This window comes from Octopus bimaculoides, chromosome 19, assembly GCF_001194135.2.
Source record: "Octopus bimaculoides isolate UCB-OBI-ISO-001 chromosome 19, ASM119413v2, whole genome shotgun sequence".
In the NCBI taxonomy this organism is placed as follows: domain Eukaryota; kingdom Metazoa; phylum Mollusca; class Cephalopoda; order Octopoda; family Octopodidae; genus Octopus; species Octopus bimaculoides.
Genome location: NC_068999.1, coordinates 7,443,458 through 7,448,457, shown reverse-complemented (window position 1 = coordinate 7,448,457; position 5,000 = coordinate 7,443,458). Strand labels below are relative to the sequence as shown.

At 33.7% G+C, this 5,000-nt stretch overlaps 1 protein-coding gene across 1 annotated transcript in view; it reads left to right on the top strand.

Moving 5' to 3' along the window:
• Positions 1 to 5,000, top strand: part of LOC106867240 (QRFP-like peptide receptor) — a 43,313-nt gene that overhangs the window by 554 nt on the left and 37,759 nt on the right. The window lies entirely within an intron of this gene.

Here is a 5,000-nt window from a genome sequence, read left to right as displayed (position 1 = left end):
TTCTGCAAGTGCTGCACCCTTATTGCAGCCCTTATTTGTTCCACGAACTTCTTGAGATTTTCGCACACTGTTCCCTGGTCTCCGACAATTATTGGTACTACTGCTACCTTTTTCATCGACCACAACTGCTTAACTTCCCAAGCTAACCTGTTCTATCTCTCGAGGCTCAAATCGAAGAATGCTTAAGACTAGACTGGGGTTAAAAGTTTTGTCACTCGTGGAGATATTTTGGTACAGTTGGGTTTGCCAACTGAAGAATTAGCCAAACAAGATGCGACAACAACCTTCAGTTAATCCCGACATGTCGAGGTCGGAAGGTGAACAAAGTAAAGTTACCGAAGTTGCTACGAGAAGTGGAACATATCTTTGCTGAGAGGAGACCTATTATGCGGCACAGAGAACAGGGTTCCGCAAGTACACAAAATAACAAAGGAGAATTGTTCAGGTGCGGGCATGGATTTATGGATACACGCCGATCAACTTCCCAAGTGACACGTAGCTGTTTGTATCAGTCGAGACATCACATTTGTGGCGAGACAAACTATTTAAAGGCTTTTTCCCCTATGCAAAGAAGAATAAAACCCTGCTACTGCAGACATCTCTAATGTAACAATAACAACAACATCAAAAGCAACAGCAGCACCAGGAACAGCAACACCAACAGCTTCAGTGCCAAGAGCAGCAGCATCCATAACGACAGTATCAGCAGAAGATGCAGCAGATTTATTCAACAACATCAGCAACAAACACAGACACCACACCCGAGATAAAAGCCAACATCACCTGCACCATCGCAATCCATTGCCAAAGATCGAGACAGATAGATAGCTTTTGTTGGAACCCTATGCGTTCTAGATTCAGTTAAAATGTTAAGAAGAAGAATAAATAGAGCAAGACAGATATTGTGTCCAGCGTGAATCCCTTACACAAAACGTCCAAAACAGAGAAATTTATCTGTACCAAAAACAATAATTATTTGTGCTTTCTTAGTTCCATTTTAGTTAATTAAACATCGATTATCGTGATTTGTTGCATTTCGAAATTCTCTCCTAATTACTGAATCTTGACAGCAACACTTATTATATCAAGCTTTGTTATTCTAAAATGTCTGACTTGTATTCGCTTGATTTATTTACTTCGCGTTCATGTTTTTATGTGGCGGATTCTATTTGTTGATATAATTCGTCTTTTACTTTTTATAAACATTCTGTCTTGTTTGCTCTGTTTTATCTACCGTAAACACAAACACACACACACATATATATGTGTACATATATGTATGTGTACACACACACACACACACACACACACACACACACACACACACACACACATACGTATATATATGTATGTATGTATATATTAATTCTCTCACTGTATTTTTTAATTCTTTGTTTAATTTCTTCTATAGTCTGATTTACATTTTCCGAATGCTAATTTCGAAAACACTGTTTTTCTTAATATTTTCCTTGTAACTGAGTAAATTATATATATATATTTGTATTTGTTTAATGTTTTGTTTTGATTGACATAGCACCAATTGCAGGATATGTTTGTTTCAGATTTAACCCATAATGTCACCGTGATAAGCGCAAACATTTCACTCTTAGCTCTAAACAATAGCTATTTTTTTCTTCTGTTGAATTTTCTATTCTGTATATAATCTTTTGCCAATATCCATAATTATAGTTTTCAAATCTCATTATTACCATAATTATTATCCATAAGAGTTAGAAATATTTCGAAAACGAGGAACAACTTTTATTAAAAGTAGACATGGAATATAAATGTTGAGTGTATAATTACTAGAGTCCTTCTTGTCTACCTACTACAGTCATCGCTGAATTCCACGCCTTACTGGTGTTATTAATATTTTTTTCTTGAAATTCAACTTCCAAGCAGTTTGCACTATTGCTACCCGAGACTCAACTCTTTCATCTCATCCATTTTCGAGGAAACGACCTCTCACTCTATTATCAGCAACTCCGCCTCACTTTCCACATCTCATCAGTTCATTAGAGAAAATAGCGATGAATGAAATCAATTATTCCCTCCCTTTCTCTCTCCACTCTCTCTCTCTCTCTCTCTCTCTCTTTCTCTCTCTTTCACTTTCTTTTTGTTTCTGTCTTTTTCTCACTTTCATCTCTTTCTCTTTCTCTGTCGCTTCCCGCTTCACGTTTAGATATCAAAATAGCCAAACACTATTTATTGACTTCATGTTTGTAGCCTTGTGAAACCTGCCTGTTTCTAATTTTGTTGATCATCTATCGATGTAATATCAGGAACTATTTTGCATCGTTCCAATCATATATATTTATATATATATAAAAAAAAACACTAGAGCATGGCCCACTGCTTTACACCCAGAATAAGGGATATGTTATTTCGTTGGAATATATATTTCATATTCAAGAAATAATTAAGTAAAGGAATATAAAGCGAAATTGAATTAAAATAAATTCTAATAAATCTAAATACATATGTAACTGTTTTTATTACTATATACTTTATTTACAAATAATCACGCAAACAGGATATGTTGACAATGTTTGTGTATAAAATATTTTCTGTGAATCTAATATTGAATGCTGTGTGATTTTTTGTTCTTCATTCATGGCAAACTTTTCAAAAATAAAATTAGTTATAAAATAGATGTAAGGAAAAATTTCATTTAAGTACTTTCTGAAATGATTCGGTACAGGTAATTGAAATGGATATTATTTATGATTCATCTAGGATACTTGTCTATCGAGTTCGAGATCGATATAAAACAGTGATTGATAGATAGATAGATAGATAGATAGATAGATAGATAGATAGATAGATAGAAAGATACATACATAGATACATACATATATGTATACATGCATGCATACATACAGACATACACACACATACATACATACATACATACATACATGCATACATACATAGATACATACATACATGCATGCATACATACATATATCTCTTGGAAAATCAAAGAAAAAGAGGATATCTGTGGACAACTGCTTCGATACCTCCAGCTTCTATATCCAGACTATGAGTTCATGTACCTTATCTAATAAATTTACTGTTTTGATGTGATGCAGGATCAGAAGATATTGTCATAAATTTCTATCTTACGACGTTCTGAATTTAACTTCAGCTCAGATTTATGATACCCTTTATAATTCTTTATAATTCTTTGGAGATCTCTAGGCTTTGAGTTTAAATACCGCCGAGACCAAATTTACTTCTTTTTGAGCAGTCGATAGACAAAGTACCATTTTATTAATGGTGTCGAGTATTTTCCTCATAACTTTTTACCGGGAAAAAATTGACTCTTCAAACCTAGAGAGGGATGGGCACTTCCGATCCTAAGATGCACGTGAGATAGTGTCACGTGAAAAGATATGATAAATAAGGAAATTCTTATTTTAGTCTTTTCTCTTTTTTTCTTTTTTGTTTTGCTTAAATGTTTGTATTTAGTTGGGTTTTTCTTGGTCGCATTCACTCTAACGAAAGACAGAGATAAAAACCATTGCTGCGAAACGTAACTGTGAAGCTGTTGTATTTATATATATGGTTACCTAGTTAAAACTTTTATAAGATGAAGTTCTGCTCTTTGTACAGGAAGTTTCATCTGTCTTAAAACTTACTTTCCTATAATACAAACAGCGACAGCTTGCCAAGGAACATCAAATATGCATGGCATCGATTTCTGTGACTCCAAATGATAATAGCGTTACGATAATTTATATACTATTACCAAATGTCTAGCGGGAGCAGATTGATTTGAGAAAAAAAATTTTAAATCGATGTAAACATACAAATTTTACATGTCAATCAGTTTTGACCTATTTGACATTTCTGTCTCTTCTTGGCCTTTCTGTCTTTGCTTTGTTTTATATTTGCACAGTTCTAAATCTAATTTGAATAACTTGGGAGAATCGATCGTACTGTTGTAGTGATAATAGATTTAGTATCTATCTCATGGCCATAGCAAACATCAGAACCTAACGGAATTTCTTGTGACGTAGAAATCTAAAGGGCAGTATCGACAATTACCATCTCCAACAAATCACTGATATTCTGTTGTTCTGTATCACATTCTTTTCCGTCACTCCATACTAATTTTAACCAGGTTTGTTATTTAGTTTCTGGAAATCTTTCAAGATTTCTACAATGTCTAGACGCGGAGAAACAAGAGGATAAGACTGGCGACAGTCCGAACAAATATTATCTGGAAAATAAAAAAAACTCTGAAATGGACTTCCGCGGAACATATGCTTAGAAGAAAGGACATTAGACGGAATGGCGAAATGACAGAGTGGACACCGCGTCCAAAACAAAAAAGGATAGGAAGGTCATGCAGTCAAATGAAGAATAAAAGAATAAAAGAATGTGAACATAAACATGAACGTTTACATGTTGACGTTTACATGTTAATGTATTCGCTAATTTACATGTAAATATATGTTAATGTATTAATGTTGATATGTTAATATATTATCTAATTTATTGTAACTCCGATTATTTAAAACGAATTTCCCAATTTTTCCATTGCAAATGAAAACCTGTCATATGAAATTCAAATATCCAAAAGATTCCTGAAGGTTCTTAAGAATGAGGTCATATTCTGAATTTCATGATTCGTAAATTTTTAGTTATATTTCAGAACGATTTACAACTTTCAAGTGTGTTTCATTTCATATCACACGCAACACGGCATCCTTTCAATATCGAATTATCATAGCACGATTTGTTATGAGTCTCATGCTTCTGAAAGAAAACTTGTGATTGAAATATCATCCTTTAAAATGATCCTTCACCATACCGATATAACATTTCGCTTGTTTACTAGGCTACACAACCGTACACGCATACACATACATATGTGAATGTGTCTGTGTGCATGTGTGTGCATGTGTGTGCATGTGTGTGTGTTTGAGTCTGTGCGTGTGTATAGGTGTTTGTACATATATATATATATATATATATATACATATATATATATA